A 23,776-nucleotide genomic window follows, 5' to 3' on the forward strand; every position below is an offset into this window, starting at 1 on the left:
TCCAACCAATGTCTCCACTCCTCAAATGCCCACTTCATGGCCAACAATTCCCGATTCCCCATGTCATAGTTGCGTTCAGATGGGGAGAACTTTCGAGAAAAGAAGGCACAGGGATTCATCTTAGAAGTCACAGGGTCTTTTTGGGACAAAACAGCTCCTGCACCAATCTCAGAAGCATCTACCTCCACCTGAAATCGAAGTGAGCAGGGCAGTTTCTAGGTAATTTTGCCAACAGGGCGAACATCGAAAAAGCGCCCCCCCGAACATTAACAAGCTGAATACCCGGACAAATATCGTCACACCATGACCAGACCACATATTACCACCACATAGTCACCGAATAATACTACATACAAGGAACAAATAGCGCCGTACCATGGCCAGACCACATAGTCACCGATTAATACCACATACAAGAAGCAAATAGCGCCACACCATGACCAGACCACATATTACCACCAGATAGTGACTGAATACTACAATACTGATCATTAATTAAAAACACAATACTAAGAGCAATTGTATACAGGAACTCTATATTTACTGTCAGTGTGCAGGTAACACACTGACTCACCAGTGACGTCTCTAGCTGAAGTCCTTTATCTTTGCTTTTCTTTTTCATCCAGCACAGACCGCCATCACTTCTTCCAGCCAGGACTAGTCTCTGCATGAAATAACAGTTACCTAGAGCACGGCTTCCAGAGCACATTCCACACTTTTTCCCTTCTACACTACACATCTGAATACAGACGTGCACCCACCATTAATACATAATTGGTTATTATGCAACCCACCATTCCAAATAAAAATTATAATCCACCACTGTGCACCCACTAACTATAAATGTCACTTTCCCCATTTAATATATAAATTAGCACCTGTACTCTTTCCCCCAATTCATTACCAGGCACTTCAACCTCAACGCCCCCCTACTATGTTCCTCCCGCTCTAACCCTAACACCGATTCATTATATTTATATGCCCCTCCTGCCTCAATTCATTGTCATGTCTTTCTCTCCCACCCTCTATTCATTATCAACTGCTCTACCCCACATTCAATACATCACTTACTCCCCCACACTCAAAATTCTTTATTTGTTCTCCAGATAGATCATTTGCTCTCCTCTCCCCCACCTTCAATTTATCATTCACTCTCCTCACCCCCACCTTCAATTAAATTGCTATGCCCCGTCACTCACACTGAATTCATTATTTGCAGTTCCCTGTCCTCTCCCCCATATCATCATTTGCAGTCCCTCACTTTAATTTGAAGTCCGCTTCATCCGTTGCAGTCCCCTATCACCCCTCACTTCATCTGCAGTGCCCCTTCATCATTTGCAGTCCCCTATCCCCCTTCCATTTCATCATGTGCAGTCTCCCTTACCCCCACTTCATGATGTGCAGTCACTCTTACCCCCACATCATGTGCAGTCCCCTTTACCCAATTCATGAGCAGTCCTCCTTACCCCCCAATTCATCCTATGCAGTCCCCCTTACCCCCATTTCATCATGTGCAGTCCCCCTTCATCTTGTGCAATCCCCCTTACCCCCATCATCAAGTGCAGCCGCACTCCATCATGTACAGCCCCCGCACCCCCCTCCATCATGTACAGGCTCAGCCCCCTGTACCCCTCTCCATCATATGCAGCCATATTCACCCCCCCTCCATCATGTACAGGCTCAGCCCCATTCACCCCCCTCCATCATGTACAGGCTCAGCCCCCGCACCCCCCCTCCATCATGTGCAGCATATTCACCCCCTCCATCATGTACAGGCTCAGCCCCCGCACCCCCTCCATCATGTGCAGCCATATTCACCCCCCTCCATCATGTACAGGCTCAGCCCCCCTCCATCATGTGCAGCATATTCACCCCCATCCATGTACAGCCCCCTCACCTACTGAATTCATTAAAAAAAAAAAAGTTTCCCATACTTACCTCACATCTGCTCCCCAGCAGCGCCTCTCTGCAGCCAGCGTCCGGGTACATGTCGGCGTCGGCGTGATGACATCATCGCGCAGGCCCAACACCTGACCCGGAAGTAGAGAGGGAGCTGCGCAGCTGTCAAGGTGACGGCCGTGCACAGCTCCCTGCACAATACACTGTGACACGGGCTGCTGTATGCTGACGGCCGCGTCACAGAACAGAGCGCACGGCCGCACAGTACCGGATCGCGGCTCTGATCTCCCCGGTTCGGGGAACCGGCTGCATTTTTAACAACCGGTTCCACCGAACTGGGGAGAGCCTGCTGAATCCCACCCCACACAGACAACTAGGCACTAGGCAGGCGCCCCCTGGCTGGGTGGCGCCCCGGGCGATCGCACTCCCCGTCCCCCCCTAAAAACGGCCCTGGAAGAGAGACATCAGGTTGCCGTAAAACTGGAGCTGAAGTAAATCTCTGCTTAAGCTCCTGAAATGATGAGACCGCCTCAGGAGACCAATTCAGCACATCAGCGCCCTTCTTGGTCAGATCAGTCAGTGGTTTGACAATACCAGAAAAATTACCTATAAATTTACGATAGAAATTAGCAAAACCCAAAAACTTCTGGAGGGCCTTCAAAGAAGTAGGCTGAACCCAATCATAAATGGCCTGTACCTTGGCCAGGTCCATTTCAATAGTCGATGGAGATAAGATAAATCCCAAAAATGAAATCCTCTGTACACCAAAGAGGCATTTCGATCCCTTAACAAACAGGGAATTCTCCCTCAAAATCCGGAACACAGTCCAGACGTGTTCCACATGAGAATCCCAATCACTAGAAAAGATCAAAATATCATCAAGATAGATGAACAAAAACTTATCCACAAAGTCACGGGAAATATCATTCATAAAGGACTGGAAGACAGAAGGGGCATTAGTGAGCCCAAAAGGCATCACCAGGTACTCAAAATGTCCCTCCGGAGCATTAAACGCCGTGTTCCATTCATCCCCGTGCTTGATGCGAATAAAATTATACGCCCCCTGAGGTCAAGCTTAGTAAACCAGCAGGCACTCTTAACTCTGGAGAATAAATCAGACATCAGAGGTAACGGGTACTGATATTTAACCGTCATCTTGTTAAGCGAACGATAATCAATACACGGTCTTAATGAACCATCTTTCTTGGCCACAAAAAACACCCCAACACCTAAAGGTGATGAGGATGGTCTAATATGACCCTTCTCCAATGACTCCTTAATATAGGATTGCATAGCATCATGTTCGGGTACTGATAAGTTGAAAAGCCGACCCTTGGGAAATTTATACCCAGGCATCAACTCAATTGCACAGTCATAACTCCTATGAGGAGGCAAAAAAGCAGACTTGCTCTCACTAAATACATCAGAAAAATCGGCTAGATAATCAGGAATATCATGAGACTGAGGAGAGGTGGAGAGAACAGGAGCGTCCCTAAGAACACACTGACAACCCCAACTCACCACAGACCCAGATTTCCAATCCAAAACTGGATTATGAGTTTGCAACCAAGGAAAACCCAGAACAATAGTATCAGGCAAATTATGCAGCACCAAAAATTTACAATTTTCTTGGTGGTCTGGGGCAACTCGCATTGTCACCTGGGTCCAAAACTGAAGTTTATTCTCTACCAAAGGAGTAGCATCAATACCCCTCAAAGGAATAGGCGTCCGCAGAGGCGTCATGGAAAAACCACAACATTTAGCAAAGTCCAAATCTATCAGATTCAACGCTGCTCCTGAATCCACAAAAGCCTTCGTGGAAAACGTGGATAAGGAGCAGATCAGAGTAATTGCCAAAATAAACTTAGATTGTATACTGCCCACAGCAAATGTGTGTGCAAAACGTTTCTCTCATTTTGGGCAGACAGAAATAATATGAGAGGCGTCTCAACAGAAAAAACACAGCTTATTGCGCCTTCTAAACTCCTGACGTTGCGCCCTAGAAAAAACCTGATCACATTGCATAGGTTCAGACGTTTGTTCAAAAGGTGGCAGCGCCTCCCGTGTAGTTTTACGTTCACGTAAACGCCGATCAACTTTAATAGCTAATGACATAGAATCATCCAGAACAGAGGGAACAGGAAATCCCACCATAACATCTTTTACGGTCTCTGATAAACCCTTCCGAAAGAGAGCTGACAATGCACTATCATTCCATGTAGTAAGGACCGCCCACTTTCAGAATTTTTGACAGTATAACTCTGCAGAATCCTGACCCTGGTTTAATGCCAGCAGGGTTCTCTCAGCTTGATCAACAGCATTAGGTTCATCTTACAACAACCCCAAGGCTTGAAAAAATGCATCCACATTAGTCAGAATAGGATTTTCAGGTGTCAGAGAAAAAGCCCAATCCTGGGGATCGCCGCGCAGCAAGGAGATGACCATTTTAACCTGCTGCACAGAGCTCCCCGATGAGTTAGGCTTCAAGGCCAGAAATAATTTACAATTATTCTTAAAATTCAGACATTTAGACCGATCCCCAGAAAACACATCAGGAGTAGGGATCTTAGGTTCAGCAGCATGTGACTGAATGAGGTAGGTGGAAATTCCCTGCACTTCAGCAGCCAGCTGCTCCACATGATCAGACAATTGCTTAATCTCCGTTAGGAAAAGAAAAAAAAATCCTCCTACGGACCCAGAGAAAAAAGAGTAAAAAATATATAAAATAAATAAATTCTGACACTTTCTTTTTTTTAACAACTTTCTCCTGCTTTTGAGTACCCTAGAATCTGCGGTATGGCTGGTGATTCTGTTATGAATGGGTCACCGAGGAGGAAAAAACCTAAACATGCTAAGCCCAGAAAAACCAGAGAGGTTGGTAACTATGCAGATTGCAGATCCCTGATCCTACCACACAACTAGCAGCAGCCGTGGAGCGTGCCTACGATGAACCTAGATGCCTCGTCACAGTCGGAGGACTAAATAAGCCTAAAGCAAGAAAAGGGAAAACTAACTGCCCCAGAGCAGACCCCAAAGGAATAGACAACCCCCACACATGTATTGATGGTGAAACAAGATGAAAACACAAACACAGGTAGGAAAATAGGCTGAGCAAACGATGGGGCCCAAACTAACTAGAGAGGATAGGAAAGGAAAGACACTGTCTGCAATCTGCCCAAAACCCTACAAAATAATGTCCAACACTTCTGATAGCAAAATTAACCCTGAAGTCACTAGACTTCTCCCACTATATCAGCACTCTGAAATATTCTGAGACAGAGCAAAAAGAGGCCAATCTAATAAGGGACAAAAAGCAAATTGGCAAATACAGATGAATAAGAGTGGAAATTCAGCACAGCCCAAGCCGGGTCTGGCTGACCACACAAAAAACTGAATAGAACAACAAAATCAAGTGTGAACATTAGCAGAGAACTTAGCTTGAGCTGACTGGAACAGAGCTGAGAACCAAGACCTAACAAGCAGAAGGAATCACCAGCAACTGAATAGTGCGTCGGCTGTCTTAAATCCAATCTGAGCCTCCTGAGGCCCAATTGTCATCCTCATTCTCAGGTGTCTGATCTCCACCAATCAAATCAACCTCACTACCTCCTGTTGCCACCAGAGGGAGTCTGGAAGGAGAACTCACAACTGGTGAACCAGAGAATGAACTCACAACAGTTGACCCTCTGCTCTGTCCACCTCTACCACCACGAGACCTTGAGCTTTGAGCTCCACCTTCCCCACTTTAATGACAACCTCTTTGTACCCCACCTGTGTCAGAGGTTGACCATTACTTGCTATTAATGACAAGTCACCATCAAGAAGTTGGGTGAAATCAGCATCAATCCAATATCTCTGGTACAGTGTGTGAGGCATTGTGGTTACCTATGATCCAGTGTCCATGAGGGCGGTGAAGGGGATATCATTCACTATCACGGATATAAGTGGACGTCCTCCAATATACCTGTTTCTCCAGTTAGTTGGACCAGATTGTCTTACTCCTGGGGGTTGGTCCTTAATCCCAGGGGTTGCCCATTTAAAGGACATTCCCTTTCAATATGATCAACCTTATGGCATCATCTGCAGATGGGTCTTCCAGAAGAGTCAAATCGGTCTGTTGTTCTCCTTCCGGTGCGAGTCAGTTGTCACTGATGTTGTGGCATCCTCTTTGGCCGCCGCCATGGGAGAACATCCGGGCTTGATGCTAATTGGATCCTCTCTGTGGAGGAACAAGTCTGGAGAGTCTGAACAGTTTTACATAGAGCAGCCATATTTTTAGTCAGTTCCTGTACTTTCAGTCGTAAATCTGCAGTAGAATCATCAACTGGAATCTGCGCATGCTGTATTGCAGGGACCTGGGGTGAAGATACTGCCGCCTGCTGGTATGTAACTGCTGGATGTTTAACTGGGTCAGTGCAGACATAGGTAGATTCTCTTAAGATACGGATGGATCTGTACTTAAACTGAACAAAGTCCATGTCAGGGTTCTGCAATGACATCATGCGCAGTTGTGCCTTACTGGAATCAGACAAAATACCTTCAATGAACTGTTCTTTCAGCATTTAGTTCTCATCTGTTACACTATTTAGATCAATTTGTTTAATTGCCCGCAACCCCTCCTGCAGGTTAAGGGCATAGTCTTTAATAGTGTCCTGCGCTTTTTGTCTGCAGCTGAAAAATCGCATCTTTATTTCTGAAGCAGTACGGGTGTCAAAAGTATCCCTTAATTTAGCAAAAATATCTTTTACAGTCTTTTTATCAGTTGCTGGCTAAGATTTAACTTCTCTCTGAGCAGCGCCACTGAGCTGACTTGTAAGTATACTGACTTTCTGCTTAGATCCTGTGTGAAGCTCAAGTTCCTTCTTGCACAATCCTTCACTGATCCTAGTTTGCTGCAGTCTTCCCAGGGAAAACACTCTGCTGTTGGTTGCATAACCCCACACAGTCTCTCAGCTTACCACCCTGCTCTGAAAGCATGGATGGCCTAGGGGCTGACTCCCTGATTTTTCTTAGCTTTATTCCTGGAGGGAGCACATGTCATGTCTTCCAGGAGCATTCTCCTCCACATTCTTCTTCACTGAAAACAACAACTCAACTCCTCCCCCTCCCAGTTAGGGTATGTCTGCAAAGCTCTAAGCTTCAGACAAGTAAGGGAGTGAGGTAAATTGTGTGTGTGTTGTGGTCTCTAGTAGAGAAAGCATAACTCCCATTTCTCACATACAAAACAGTAAATATTTAACCATTTTGTGGCGGTAAAGACGTAGGGCACCACACTTCCAGAAAAAGTCAAGTGCAGCCCCTTAGGGAATGAATAGATCAGTGGTCAAGTCGTACATGCGGCTCCATACTAATGGCGATAAGAGTTCACATTCTGCAGATCGGTGCAGCTCCTAGCAGTCGGACCCTCACCAATCTATAACTTATCACATATCCTTTGGCCACATTCACATGTTCAGTATTTGGTCAGTATTTTACATCAGTATTTCTAAGTCAAAACCATGAGTAGAACAATCAGAGGAAAAGTATTATGGAGATATGTCACCATTTCTACATTTATCACTCACTCCTGGTTTTGGATTACAAATACCGTATATACTCATGTATAAGCCGACCGGAGTATAAGCCGACCGGAGTATAAGCCGACCCCCTAATTTTGCCACAATAAACTGGGAAAACTTATTGTCTTGCATATAAGCCTAGGGTGGAAAATGCAGCAGTTATTGGTAAATTTCTAAAATAAAAATAGATACCAATAAAAGTAAAATTAATTGAGACATCAGTAGGTTAAATGTTTTTGAATATCCATATTGAATCAGGAGCCCCATATAATGCTCCATACAGTTCATGATGGCCCCATAAGATGCTCCATGCAAAATATGCCCCATATAATGTTGCACAAAGGTTAATAATGGCCCCATAAGATGCTCCATACAAAATGCACCCTATATAATTCCCCATACAGTTCATGATGGCCTCATAAGATGCTCCATAGAAAATCCCTCCCATATTATGCAGCACAAAGGTTAATAATGGCCCCATAAGATACTCCATACAAAATACACCCCATATAATGCTGCACAAAGGTTAATAATAGCCCCATGAAATGTTGCATAGAATAATATGCCCCATATGCTGCTCCATAAAGATTATGGCCCCATAAGATGCTCCATAGATTATGCCCTCATAAGATGCTCCATAGATTATGCCCCCATAAGATGCTCCATAAAATTCTCCAGAGATTATGCCCCCATATGCTGCCCCATAAAATGTTCCATAGATTTTGCCCCATATGCTGCTGCAGCAAATAATAAAATTGACATACTCACCTCTGCGTCGCTGGGGGACCGGTGCTGGTATCACCGCTGGCTCAGGGCCCCGGCACCTGCAATATTCACCTGTCCCCGATCCATTGCTGTGCCTGCTCTGTCTTCTGGGTCCTCTGTCAGTAACATTCAGGCAGCAGAGGGCGTGGTGCGCACTAACTATGTCATCGCACCCTCTGCTGCCTCAATGTCACTGACAGAGGACATGGAAGACAGAGCGTCGCCCAGCGATGAACCGGGGACAGGTGAATATCACATATACTTACCCCCTCCTGGCGCAGTCTCTGCAGCTCCTGCGTCTCCGGCAGCTCTTCCTGCCTTCAGCGGTCACGTGGTACCGCTCATTAAAGTCATGAATATGCACATATTGAGCGGCACCACGTGACTGCTGAAGGAAGGCATGGGAGAAGCAGGGGGGCTGCAGAGTCGTGCCAATGGGGGTAAGTATGATCTCTGACACCCCCGCTCCCCCATCGACCCCCAGTATATGACTCGCATATAAGCTGAGAGGGGAACTTTCAGCCCCAAAAAATGGGCTGAAAATCTCGGCTTATACACGAGTATATACGGCACTTAAAATACTGACCAAATGCCAAATGTGTGAACATAGCCTTAGGAAAGGTGATTACTTCTATTCACCGTAGAACCACTGTAAGTGCATATTTGCTGCTGTGTAATAGTGACAGGACAGGGAGGGGTTAACCGATTAAGTATTTAATCTCTGACATAAATTAAAAATCTTCTTCTTATTGATATCAGAGCAAAAAAGTGACCTCCATACACAACACTGTATACCGAGACCAATAGTACCATATGCAAGGAGCAAATACTGCCACACCATGACTAGACCACATATTACCACCACATAGTGACCGAAAAATATCACATTCAGTGGATAAATACCGCCACACCATGACAAGACCACATAATACCACACAGTGACCAAATAATTTCACATACAGGGAACAAATACCACCAAACCATGACCAGACCACATATTACCACCACATGGTAACCGAATAATATCACATACAGGGAACAAATACCGCCACACCATGATCAAGCCACAAATTACCACCACATGGTAACCGAATAATATCACATACAGGGAACAAATACCGCCACACTATTTCCAGACCACATAGTGACCAAATAATACCACATACAGGATACAAATACTACCACATCATGACCAGACCGGTGACATCATACACAGGAGCTCTGCATATAGTTTCAGTGTACAGGTAATACAGGGATCACCAGTGACATTATACAAAGGAACTCTCTACACAGTGTATAGTATATAGTGTAAGTGTACAAGTAACACACTGACTCACCAGTAGTGTCTGTAGTTGAAGTCTTTCATCTTCATCCAGTGCAGACCACCATCACTTCTTCCAGCCAAGACTCGTCTCTGCAGAAAATAAAAATAACTGTTATCTATAGCTAATCTCTTCCAGAGCACATTCCCCACTATTTTCCTCGACTTCTACACGATGTCAGATGAAGAAAAAAAAAGACCGTGTCACCCTGCACAGTAGCAGGACCTCCTTTTGTTCTCCCATGAATGACAGTATCCTCAAAAGTAAATTAAATTACAGCAGTAATAATGTCCACTGATTGGCCCCTACAGTAATTAAGTCACCATTTGCCACAATAAACCAATAATGTATGTTCCTTATCATTACCTCCATACAGTAATTATGTCACTTTAATAAGGTCCCCATCCTGGGCCCCTTCCAATAATAATATACCCATCCTGCGCCCCTTTATTCAATGTCCCCATCCTAGACCCTTATGTCCACTTTAATAATGTCCCCTCTCTGGACCCCTATGTCTACTCCTATGGCCACTATCTTGCCCAATCACAAGGGGGGAATTTTCTCACCTTTTTGCGGTCCCTGGTATCCTCTTGTGGTTTCATATTTGGTGTAAGAGAAAAAAGAAAAGTGATCCAGCTTAAGACGGAGGCGGCTGCAACTTTACAAATATGTTAGTTCTTTAAAAATGTCTCCATAGCAAACACCAAGCACACCAGTGAGGAGGATCAACGCGTTTCAACTAAAAAGTCAGTCATGATCTACCTGACAATGCGTTGAAAAACTATATATAGTGTGCACATGACATTAATTGGACAGACAATTAAAAATGCAAAAAAGCATATACAAATTGAGAAAAGAAAAAGAATAAACGAATAATTCTTAATCAAAAATCATCATGGACAACAGTAAATTAGGATAATACATTTCCTTGTAAGATATTGCATAAACAGTATTCAATATAGTTTTATTAGGTCTTGTCTGGCATTGAGACCACGGGGAGAACGGGTGTCAAGCATAAACATCCAGTATGTTTCGCAGTTAAGTAATTTCTGTTGTAAATTACCTCCTCTAGGAGTTTGTAAACCTTTTCAATTCCACAAAATCTAAAACTACTTAAATTGCCTTTGTGCACATTGTAAAAGTGTCTTGACACAGCTGAGGCAGAGAGAGCTTGAGGATTTACAGCATCTGATAAATGTCTCCTGATCCACACCTTCAGCTGACAAGTAGTGCAGCCGACATACTGAACTTTGCATACGGTACATTCTATAAGATACACCACATTCTCAGTGTTGCAATTAATGTAATCATGTATGTCAAATTGCTTTCGATTATATGAAGACAAAAATTTATTTGTTTTGTAAACATAATTGCATGTTTTGCAACGATTAGCTCCACATCTAAAAAATCCTGTGGCATCAAGCCAAGTAGCTCAATTAGTGTCCCGTAAGGAGCTGAGGAATAAGCTTGGAGACAGAATCGAACCCAGGGTAGGAGCTCGTTTTGCTACAAACTTGATATCACTCTGCGTTAATATCTGTTTCAGTCTGTCATCTTGTTTCTGCATTGAAATACTGCATTATTATTTTCTTTATTTTTGTGTGAATTATTATGAGTAAAGCTACCTTTTTTGGCTGTTAATAAATTTTTACGATCTGTCTGTAGAATTCTTTCACATGCATTATCTAAATTCCATTTAGGATATCCTCTTTGTGAAAGTCGCTCACAAGTTTTTTCTGGTTCTGCCAAAAATGCATCATTTTCAGAACAATTACGTCTTATCCTAATTAGCTCACCATATGGAATATTTTTTATAACATGATTTGGATGGCAAGAATTGGCCCTAAGAATAGAATTACTTGAGGTTGGCTTTCTATAAGGAGTAATCTCAACGGTATGTTTAGATACATTACCTCTGAGATTCAGATCCAAAAAATATGTATTTTTTTCTGAAAAGAATAAGTAAATTTCAGATGATATTCATTATTACTAATATGATCAACGAATTTTACAGCCTCCTTTTGTGTGCCCCTCCATATCAAGATCAGATCATCTATGTAACAACCATACCAAACAATATGTTTGCATATATCATTATTATCATCATAAATATTACTTTCTTCCCATTTGAGCATTTGGCTAAGGAAGGTGAGAATTTCGCTCCCATACTAACGCCTTTTAGCTGTTTGAAAAATCTTTTATCAAAGCTAAAATAATTATGGTTTAGCTAGTGTTGAGCGATACCATCCGATATTCAGAAATATCGGATCGGATTGGATCGGCCCGATACACAAAAAGTATCGGGTATCGCCGATTCCCATACGGGAAGTCCCATTCAAGTCAATGGGACAGAAATATCGGAATTAAAAAAACCCCTTTCTTGCCTTGTACATCCTGTTCGGGAGGGGGGAAGAGTGTGGGTGGTGCGTGGGCGGACACTGTGCGTGTCTGTGTGCGGGTGGGGTCTGTGCGGGCCTCTCGGGGGTCTGTGCCGACTGTCGGGGGCCTGTGCCGGCTGCCGGTGGTCTGTACGGGCCTCTCGGGGGTCTGTGCCGACTGTTGGGGACCTGTGCCGGCTGCCGGTGGTCTGTACGGGCCTCTCGGGGGTCTGTGCCGACTGTCAGGGGCCTGTGCCGGCTGCCGGTGGTCTGTACGGGCCTCTCGGGGGTCTGTACAGGCCTGTCGGGGGCCTGTGCCGGCTGCCGGTGGTCTGTACGGGCCTCTCGGGGGACTGTGCCGGCTGTCGGTGGTCTGTGCCAGCTGCCGGGGGCCTGTGCCTGCTGCCGGTGGTCTGTGCGGGACTGCCGGGGGTTTTGTGTGTGTGCAGGCATCGTCCGATGGGACTACAAGTCGTTTCGTGAAACCCGACTTTTCCAAAAGTCGGGTCGAGCAAGATCGTCCGATTATAGGGAAAAGTCGGGGTCGTCCCGAAACACGAAACCCAATGTAAGTCAATGGGGAATAAAAGTCGGCAGTGAGAGGAGGACAGGAAACACACCTACAGTGCCCATTTGAATGCCAAAAGCATCAATTCTTCTTACTTAAGCTTGTCAACCTTAATTAACTTCATAATACAAGTTACGCACTGAAAAATGGGGGTTATTTGGCTAAAGTTGTGGGGGGGTAGGGCTGGCTCCAGGTTTTCATGTGCCCTGGGCGAAAGAGCGCCCCTTTAACACATACCACAACTCATCATGCTCCGATACGGCAGAGAAATAGAGGTATAGTACAATGAAAAATACTTCACTTTTTACATCTCATGACGAGGCCCATCTATTTCTCCATACAGAATCATTGGTCCCATATAATGTTTGAAACAGTATATGATGAGCTCCACATAATGCTACAGTATATGTTGGTCCCCATGGATGAAGCTCCACTATCTTATGGGCCCAAATAATGCTCCAAACATAATGGGCCCCATTTCTAATGCTCTAGTGTATAATGGGCCCTGTAAATGCTGCTCCAGTGTCTTATGTCCACCTTTGGAATGTTCCAGTGTATGGTGGGCACCATCTATCATTCTCCAGAGTATAGTGCTCCCCAAAAATTGCTGTCCCAACATTGAAAACAATCAAATAAGTCTCCTCTCTAGGGAATCCCTGTACTTGTCTGGACTCCCCGTCGTCCCCATCTTCCATCTCACTGCACAGTATTTCAACTTTGCAAGTGCTGTGATCCTGAGCAAGCAGGGGGGGCCCACTCGTTGGCGATGGCACTGGCACAGGGCCCCTGATAGTACGGTGGTGTGTCTGATGGCGGGTGGGCCGAACCTGCACTTTCATCTGCAGCTTCCTCTTTGTCACCGTGTAAGATGGAACTGTATATGGGAAGGGTAACCTGAGTTTCATCAGGGTCAGATTCAGGCCGTGTAGCGTGCGAGGGGAATGTAGTGGTCTGGGTCAATGTACCAGCAGATTCATCGAGCAGTGGCTGGGCATCAGTGCACTTGTGTCGCCCCCAGGAGTACGGTCGCCACAGTGGCATTACCTTCTTCCTAGGGAGTGTGATGTCATGCTTGGGAGCAACGAACGATCTCTCTAGCAGGTTAACTGATTGGGCGGCGTTATTCCCACGAGTCATGACCCTCCAAACAGCGTTCATGAAGGCAAAGTGTTTGTTTTACGTGGGCAGTATGGTTGCAAAGCTGAACCTTAAAGGAATGTCCAGAAGGGCACCACCAGGAGTGGAGCCTACGGTTAAATTCAACTCCACCTGGGAAACCTCAACCATGCCAGCTACAGAACAGATGCACACACTGCAAGCTTAATTCTGTTAACGAACGAGACTCCGTCATGCCCCGCGGTCCAAGTCCGGCTTACTAGAGGGACACGTGAGGCTCTGGCACATGAGATTGGCCAATAACTGGTGTGTCATGCCATTACATGTCCGTGGCTGCATGTGCGCTACACTGAAAAGGCCAGCGTTTGTCGCTTACAGGTGCAGATAACCCGCTGAACAACGTTAGTGATGGGGATCACTGATGACAATTATTACCCGCGAACAATGATTTCCCAGTGAGTGCAGGTCAACCGCAGTTCCGGAATTAGGCCTAACCGTCATTCCTGAAAAAATGAAAAACTTACGTGTGCAAACCACAGGTGCTGTAGCTTGCTTAACAGCTCGCCAGCCGTTCTCACGCCCAGTATGGATTGCACGTGATTGCACAAAGGTTAGAAAGGGTACTGTATCCCCGGATAAAATGTATGGATAGCGTACACATTCAAAATATATGTCTGTACATCAGGAGGCAGGCTCAGACGGTATTAGGCCCAGTATGGATTGCACGTGATTGCACAAAGGTTAGAAAGGGTACCGTATCCCCGGATAACATGTATGGATAGCGTACACATTCAAAATATATGTCTGTACATCAGGAGGCAGGCTCAGACGGTGTTAGGCCCAGTATGGATTGCACGTGATTGCACAAAGGTTAGAAACTGTACCGTATCCCCGGATAACATGTATGGATAGCGTACACATTCAAAATATATGTCTATACATCAGGAAGCAGGCTCAGACGGTGTTAGGCCCAGTATGGATTGCACGTGATTGCACAAAGGTTAGAAAGGGTACCGTATCCCCGGTTAACATGTATGGATAGCGTACACATTCAAAATATATGTCTATACATCAGGAGGCAGGCTCAGACGGTGTTAGGCCCAGTATGGATTGCACGTGATTGCACAAAGGTTAGAAAGGGTACCGTATCCCTGGATAACATGTATGGATAGCGTACACATTCAAAATATATGTCTATACATCAGGAGGCAGGCTCAGACGGTGTTAGGCCCAGTATGGATTGCACGTGATTGCACAAAGGTTAGAAAGGGTACCGTATCCCCGGATAACATGTATGGATAGCGTACACATTCAAAATATATGTCTATACATCAGGAGGCAGGCTCAGACGGTGTTAGGCCCAGTATGGATTGCACGTGATTGCACAAAGGTTAGAAAGGGTACCGTATCCCCGGATAACATGTATGGATAGCGTACACATTCAAAATATATGTCTGTACATCAGGAGGCAGGCTCAGACGGTATCAGGCACAGTATGGATTGCACGTGATTGCACAAAGGTTAGAAAGGGTACCGTATCCCCGGATAACATGTATGGATAGTGTACACATTCAAAATATATGTCTGTACATCAGGAGGCAGGCTCAGACGGTGTCAGGCACAGTATGGATTTGACGGCCCAGATTACACAGCGGAGGAGCAGGGAGAGGTAAAGATTGCAAATGCTGGGGCCCTGCCCAAGCAAGGGGGGCCCACTTGTGGGCGTCGGTACTGGCACTGGGCCCCTCATAGTACGGCGGTGTGTCTGACGGCGGGTGTGCCCCACCACCGTCAGAGACATTGATTGCACTATGAGGGACCCTGTGCCAGTGCCCGCACCCAAGAGTCGGCCTACCCACCTGTCCAGGGCAACGGCACTCGCACGGTGTCGTGCGCTAGGTGGTGACCCCGGCCATGGGGGGGAGGCAGCACAGTTAGGGAGTTTTAGAAAGTGGCATATGTTGATGTTGGACATTCAGCTGATGCAAAAGGCGAAATAGGTGAAGTCCCAGGAAGAGGTGGACCAAAGCAAGCCATTTTTCTGTCACCCTATGTGTCATCAGGGGAAGGTGGGACAAAATCCTTGGAAACCCATGCATGGTTCATTTTAATGAAGGTTAGATCATCCACATTTTGGGTTGACAGACGGGTCCTTTTTTCTGTCAGGATTGATCCAGCTGCACTGAAGACTCTTTCCGATAGCACACTTGCAGGCAAGCGAGCTCCTGTAAGGCATATTGGGCCAATTCAGGCCAGGTGTCCAGTTTAGCGGCCCAATAGTCAAAGGGGAATGACCTGTGTGGGAGAACATCGATATGGGAGGAAAAGTAGTTTGTAACCATAGTTGACAACTGCTGTCTCCTGTCACTTTCCATCGATGCAGTATTACCAGTTGTGTGAGCGGTATTTGAAAAATCATTCCACAACATTGTCATGAAACCCCTGTCTCCAACGCCACTTCTGCTGTGTGCACCACGAACACCTCTGCCAAGCTGCCCCCGGCCCGTACGGCTCATGTGAGAACCATCACCGCTGCTGTGTGCTGGGAATGCCTCAAGCAACCGATTTACCAGAGTTGCTTGTTTATTAGCCAATATTAGGTCAAGGTTCTCCTGTGGCATGATGTTTTGTAATTTGCCTTTATAGCGTGGATCCAGGATGCTGGCCAACCAGTAGTCGTCATCGTTCATCATTTTGGCAATGCGTGGGTCCCTTTTTAGGATCTGCAAGGCATAATCTGACATGTGGGCCAATGTTCCCGGTGTCAATGATGCACTGCGAGTGCTGGTTGGAGGAGCACTTTCTGGCAAATCCACATCCCTCCAGTCACGCACAAACCCTGTACCAGACCTTGCCACGCCAACATTTTCACTTGCCCCACGAGATGCATCCTCCTCCCCTAAGTAATCATCCCCATCATCCTCCTCCTCCTCCTCTTCTTCCTCCACCTCGTCCAGGAGAGGTCCCTGAGCAGACAATGGCTGAATGTCATCAAGGATTCCCTCCTCCTCTTCCTCCTCATCAACATTGGCTGCAGACGCCTGCTCCTTAAGGTGCGTCAAAGTTTGCATGAGCAGACGCATAAGTGGGATGCTCATGCTTAGGATGGCGTCGTCTGCGCTTACCAGCCGTGTGCATTCCTCAAAACACTGAAGGACTTTACAGAGGTCTTTCAGCTTCGACCACTGCACACCTGTCAACTCCATGTCTGCTCTCAAAGTGCCTGGCCGTGTATCCTCCCACAAATGCATTATGGCCTGCCTCTGCTCGCACAGCCGCTCCACCATGTGCAGGGTGGAGTTCCACCTTGTTGCAATGTCGATAATGAGGAGGTGGTTGGGAAGGTGGAGCAATCGCTGCAGCTTCTGCATACGAACAGAATGTACAGGCGACCGGCGGATGTGCGCGCACAGTCTTCGCACCTTCTGGAGCAGGGCTGTTAACTCCGGATAATTTTTGAGGAAGCACTGCACCACCAGGTTCAAGGTGTGAGCCAAGCAAGGTATATGGCTGAGTTTTGAAAGGGCTATGGCTGCCACAAAATTACGGCCGTTATCACTAACTACCTTGCCTGCCTCAAGATGTACACTGCCCAGCCATGACTCAGTTTGTCGCTTCAAGTACTCGGCCAGCACCTCGGCGGTGTGTCTGTTGCCCAAACACATCATCTGCAACACAGCCTGCTGACGCTTTCCACTAGCTGCTCAATAGGGGGACACATCGTGTGCAACAGTGGCAGCTGCAGATGGAGTGCTCGTACGACTGCGCTCTGTGGACGAGCTTTCGCTTCTGGAGGAGGAGGAGGGTCGAACTCCTACAGCCAACTGTTTCCTATACCGTGGGCTAGGCAGCACTGTCCCACCACCGCTGTCCCCTGTGGACCCTGCATCCACCACATTAACCCAGTGCGCAGTGATGGACACGTAACGGCCCTGGCCATGCCGACTGGACCATGCATCAGTTGTGAGGTGCACCTTTCCGCTCACTGACTGCTTGAGTGCATGGACAATGCGGTCTTTCACATGATGGTGGAGGGCTGGGATGGCTTTGCGAGAGAAGAAGTGGCGACTGGGTAGGTCATAGCGTGGTACTGCATAGGCCATGAGTTCGCGGAAAGCTGTGCTTTCCACCAACCGAAAGGGCATCATCTCAAACGAGATTAGTTTGGCAATGTGGGCGTTCAAACCCAGTGTACGCGGATGAGAGACTGAGTACTTTCTTGACCTACTCATAGTGTCTGGGAGGGTGAGCTGGACTTGAGAGCTGCATACGGTGGAAGTAGCGGTGGACAGGGCGGACTGAGAGAGGGTTGATGATGGTGATGGAGTTGGTGTTCTTTCTGATGGCCTAGAATCAGTCTTTCGTTGATATAACAGTGGGATTCCCTGACTGCTGTGGCCTTGCAACGACACCTCAACATTTGCTGCTGTGCTAACCGGTGGGCTTACAGTGGGGGAAACAATGTAGCGTTGCTGACTACCTTCGTTGTGATCAGTTGCACATGTGGCACTTGAGGTTTGGTGTTGTGTCCACGCTTGCAAGTGCATGCTGGTTAAATGTCTAAGCATGCAACTGGTATTCAAATTTTTCAGATTTTTCCCTCGGCTAAAGGTCTTTGCGCACTTCTTACAGATAACCTTGGCCTGATCATGAGGATTTTGGTCAAAAAAGTGCCACACTGCACTCTTCCTACTTTGGCAGACATTTTGCGGCCTAGCACGCTGTGATCTTTTGACCCTCTGGACAAGCTGTCCAGCAACTCTTTTGATGTTTGGAACCTGTCTTTGGAGTGCTCCGGGCCTGCCAGATAACAGCTGTTGCGATGTTGATGTCTGCTGTGGATGCTCCTCATCTGAGCTATTGGAAGCAGCACCCTCTTCCCCCAATGGATGCCAATCTGGGTCAACAACTGGGTCATCCATCACCTCCTCTTCTATGTCATGTGCACCTTCCTCTGTGTCACCGTGTATGGTGGTATAGTGTGCGGGAAGGGGCACCTGAGTCTCATCAGGGTCAGAATCTGGCTCTGTACACTGCGAGGACAATGTAGTGCTCTGAGTGAATGTACCAGCAGAATCATCCATCAGCGGCTGTGCATCAGTGCACTCCATGTCAGATTCATCTTGGCCTGGGTAATTCACCATTTGACTTGATAATCCAGGCATGGTATGTGAAAACAGCTCCATGGAGTAATCAGTAGTATGGCCTGCGTCATCCTTCAATCTTGGTTGGGGTGAAGGACACAAGGAAAGGTGTGGTTCATGAACATGAGCCTCCAATGACGACTCAGTGCTTTTACTTTTTACAACTGAAGAAGAGGAGGCGATAGAGCTGGAGGCTGAGTCAGCAATGTAAGACAAAACTTTTTCCTGATGCTCTGGCTTTAAAAGCGGTTTGCCAACTCCTAGAAAACTAAGCGTTCGAGGCCTTATGTAGCCAGACGATGACGCAGGCTCAACACCTCCTGCATTCGGTCCTATTTTGCTCTTGCCACTACCATCAGATCCACCACCAACACCATCATTACCAGCTGCCAACCCCCGCCCAATTCCACGGCCACTTCCACCAGCCTTCCTCATTTTTGGTAGAAATGTAGACAAAATCCAACAAACTATATAGTAATGTAAAACAAGGTACAAGGTGTCTATAGGACAGGGGAGATTTTGAATTTCTGCAGACACTTGTGGACACTGGACACTTTTGGATTGTGTGAGGCCCAATGAATATCTGAGCGCTATGTGACAGGCTCGATGGCACAGCTGTGACCAAAGTGACTAGAGGATAAGGGAGATTTTGAATTTCTGCACACACTTGTGGACACTGGACACTTTTGGATTGTGTGAGGCCCACTGATATCTGAGCGCTATGTCACAGGCTCGATGGCACAGCTGTGACAAAAGTGACGAGAGGATAAGGGAGATTTTGAATTTCTGCACACACTTGTGGACACTGGACACTTTTGGATTGTGTGAGGCCCAATGAATATCTGAGCGCTATGTGACAGGCTCAATGGCACAGCTGTGACCAAAGTGACTAGAGGATAAGGGAGATTTTGAATTTCTGCAGACACTTGTGGACACTGGACACTTTTGGATTGTGTGAGGCCCAATGAATATCTGAGCGCTATGTGACAGGATCGATGGCACAGCTGTGACCAAAGTGACTAGAGGATAAGGGAGATTTTGAATTTCTGCACACACTTGTGGACACTGGACACTTTTGGATTGTGTGAGGCCCACTGATATCTGAGCGCTATGTGACAGGCTCGATGGCACAGCTGTGACCAAAGTGACTAGAGGATAAGGGAGATTTTGAATTTCTGCACACACTTGTGGACCCTGGACACTTTTGGATTGTGTGAGGCCCAATGAATATCTGAGCGCTATGTGACAGGCTCGATGGCACAGCTGTGACCAAAGTGACTAGAGGATAAGGGAGATTTTGAATTTCTGCAGACACTTGTGGACACTGGACACTTTTGGATTGTGTGAGGGCCACTGATATCTGAGCGCTATGTCACAGGCTCGATGGCACAGCTGTGACAAAAGTGACGAGAGGATAAGGGAGATTTTGAATTTCTGCACACACTTGTGGACACTGGACACTTTTGGATTGTGTGAGGCCCAATGAATATCTGAGCGCTATGTGACAGGCTCGATGGCACAGCTGTGACCAAAGTGACTAGAGGATAAGGGAGATTTTGAATTTCTGCACACACTTGTGGACCCTGGACACTTTTGGATTGTGTGAGGCCCAATGAATATCTGAGCGCTATGTGACAGGCTCGATGGCACAGCTGTGACCAAAGTGACTAGAGGATAAGGGAGATTTTGAATTTCTGCAGACACTTGTGGACACTGGACACTTTTGGATTGTGTGAGGGCCACTGATATCTGAGCGCTATGTCAAAGGCTCGATGGCACAGCTGTGACAAAAGTGACGAGAGGATAAGGGAGATTTTGAATTTCTGCACACACTTGTGGACACTGGACACTTTTGGATTGTGTGAGGCCCAATGAATATCTGAGCGCTATGTGACAGGCTCGATGGCACAGCTGTGACCAAAGTGACTAGAGGATAAGGGAGATTTTGAATTTCTGCAGACACTTGTGGACACTGGACACTTTTGGATTGTGTGAGGGCCACTGATATCTGAGCGCTATGTCACAGGCTCGTTGGCACAGCTGTGACAAAAGTGACGAGACGATAAGGGAGATTTTGAATTTCTGCACACACTTGTGGACACTGGACACTTTTGGATTGTGTGATTGCCACTGATATCCGAGCGCTATGTCACAGGCTCGATGGCACAGCTGTGACAAAAGTGACGAGAGGATAAGGGAGATTTTGAATTTCTGCACACACTTGTGGACACCGGACACTTTTGGATTGTGTGAGGCCCAATGAATATCTGAGCGCTATGTGACAGGCTCGATGGCACAGCTGTGACCAAAGTGACTAGAGGATAAGGGAGATTTTGAATTTCTGCAGACACTTGTGGACACTGGATACTTTTGGATTGTGTGAGGGCCACTGATATCTGAGCGCTATGTCACAGGCTCGATGGCACAGCTGTGACAAAAGTGACGAGAGGATAAGGGAGATTTTGAATTTCTGCAGACACTTGTGGACACTGGACACTTTTGGATTGTGTGAGGCCCACTGATATCTGAGCGCTATGTCACAGGCTCGATGGCACAGCTGTGACAAAAGTGACGAGAGGATAAGGGAGATTTTGAATTTCTGCAGACACTTGTGGACACTGGACACTTTTGGATTGTGTGAGGCCCACTGATATCTGAGCGCTATGTCACAGGCTCGATGGCACAGCTGTGACAAAAGTGACGAGAGGATAAGGGAGATTTTGAATTTCTGCACACACTTGTGGACACTGGACACTTTTGGATTGTGTGAGGCCCAATGAATATCTGAGCGCTATGTGACAGGCTCGATGGCACAGCTGTGACCAAAGTGACTAGAGGATAAGGGAGATTTTGAATTTCTGCACACACTTGTGGACACTGGACACTTTTGGATTGTGTGAGGGCCACTGATATCTGAGCGCTATGTCACAGGCTCGATGGCACAGCTGTGACAAAAGTGACGAGAGGATAAGGGAGATTTTGAATTTCTGCAGACACTTGTGGACACTGGACACTTTTGGATTGTGTGAGGCCCACTGATATCTGAGCGCTATGTGACAGGCTCGATGGCACAGCTGTGACAAAAGTGACGAGAGGATAAGGGAGATTTTGAATTTCTGCAGACACTTGTGGACACTGGACACTTTTGGATTGTGTGAGGCCCACTGATATCTGAGCGCTATGTCACAGGCTCGATGGCACAGCTGTGACAAAAGTGACGAGAGGATAAGGGAGATTTTGAATTTCTGCACACACTTGTGGACACTGGACACTTTTGGATTGTGTGAGGCCCAATGAATATCGGAGCGCTATGTGACAGGCTCAATGGCACAGCTGTGACCAAAGTGACTAGAGGATAAGGGAGATTTTGAATTTCTGCACACACTTGTGGACACTGGACACTTTTGGATTGTGTGAGGCCCAATGAATATCTGAGCGCTATGTGACAGGCTCGATGGCACAGCTGTGACCAAAGTGACTAGAGGATAAGGGAGATTTTGAATTTCTGCACACACTTGTGGACACTGGACACTTTTGGATTGTGTGAGGGCCACTGATATCTGAGCGCTATGTCACAGGCTCGATGGCACAGCTGTGACAAAAGTGACGAGAGGATAAGGGAGATTTTGAATTTCTGCAGACACTTGTGGACACTGGACACTTTTGGATTGTGTGAGGCCCACTGATATCTGAGCGATATGTCACAGGCTCGATGTCACAGCTGTGACAAAAGTGACTAGAGGATAAGGGAGATTTGATTGCTTTTAAAAAAGCAGTTTGCAGAGCAGTGGGTAAACAGCAATGCCAGCCTGTCAGGAAGCCTTAAAAGGCAGCCCAACAACCAACACCACTGATACACCACAATATAGCCTCCCCTTGCACTGCACACACAGTGACTGGTGTGTTGTGCAGGCCAAATCGCTAGCAGCAGAAGCAGTTTTTTTTTCTTCTCAGCAGGACAAAAAGAAAAAATTGTGATTGCTTTTAAAAAAGCAGTTTGCGGAGCAGTGTGTAAACAGCAATGCAGGAATGTCAGGAAGCCTTAGAAGGCAGCACAACAACCAACACCACTGATACACCACTATATAGCCTCCCCTTGCACTGCACACACAGTGACTGGTGTGTTGTACAGGCCAAATCGCTAGCAGCAGAAGCAGTTTTTTTTTCTTCTCAGCAGGACAAAAAAAAAAATTGGGATTGCTTTTAAAAAAGCAGTTTGCGGAGCAGTGGGTAAACAGCAATGCAGGAATGTCAGGAAGCCTTAGAAGGCAGCCCAACAACCAACACCACTGATACACCACTATATAGCCTCCCCTTGCATTGCACACACAGTGACTGGTGTGTTGTACAGGCCAAATCGCTAGCAGCAGAAGCAGTTTTTTTTTCTTCTCAGCAGGACAAAAAAAAAATTGGGATTGCTTTTAAAAAAGCAGTTTGCGGAGCAGTGGGTAAACAGCAATGCAGGAATGTCAGGAAGCCTTAGAAGGCAGCCCAACAACCAACACCACTGATACACCACTATATAGCCTCCCCTTGCACTGCACACACAGTGACTGGTGTGTTGTGCAGGCCAAATCGCTAGCAGCAGAAGCAGTTTTTTTGTCTTCTTCCCTGCCTAACTCTCTCCCTACAGAATCAGCAGCAACCTCTCCCTATACTGAGATCGGCAGAAGTAAGATGGCGGTCGGCGTGCACGCCCTTTTATACCCCCTGTGACGCCCACCAAAGCAAGCCAATCACTTGCATGCCCTTCTGAAAGATGGTGGTGACCCGTGCCTATGTCATCACGTTGCCCACAGTGTCCGTGGATCCTGATTGGCTGAAAAAGAGCGCAAAACAAACTTTTGAAATGCGACTTTGGCGCGTAAGTCGCCGACCTCGTGGCCGACCTCATCCTAGGGTCGGGTTTCGTTTCATGAAACCCGACTTTGCCAAAAGTCGGCGACTTTTGAAATTTTTCGACCCGTTTCGCTCAACTCTAATTACCACAATGAATTTTAAACAAAACAATTCAGATGCAGGTGAA

The 23,776-nt window shown here is 46.6% G+C and overlaps 1 protein-coding gene across 1 annotated transcript in view; it reads left to right on the top strand.

Moving 5' to 3' along the window:
* SCUBE3 (signal peptide, CUB domain and EGF like domain containing 3) overlaps positions 1–23,776 on the top strand; it is a 1,051,867-nt gene that overhangs the window by 933,388 nt on the left and 94,703 nt on the right. The window lies entirely within an intron of this gene.

Source organism: Dendrobates tinctorius, unplaced genomic scaffold (assembly GCF_039654945.1).
Source record: "Dendrobates tinctorius isolate UK_male_01 unplaced genomic scaffold, ASM3965494v1 ptg000045l, whole genome shotgun sequence".
Taxonomy (NCBI): domain Eukaryota; kingdom Metazoa; phylum Chordata; class Amphibia; order Anura; family Dendrobatidae; genus Dendrobates; species Dendrobates tinctorius.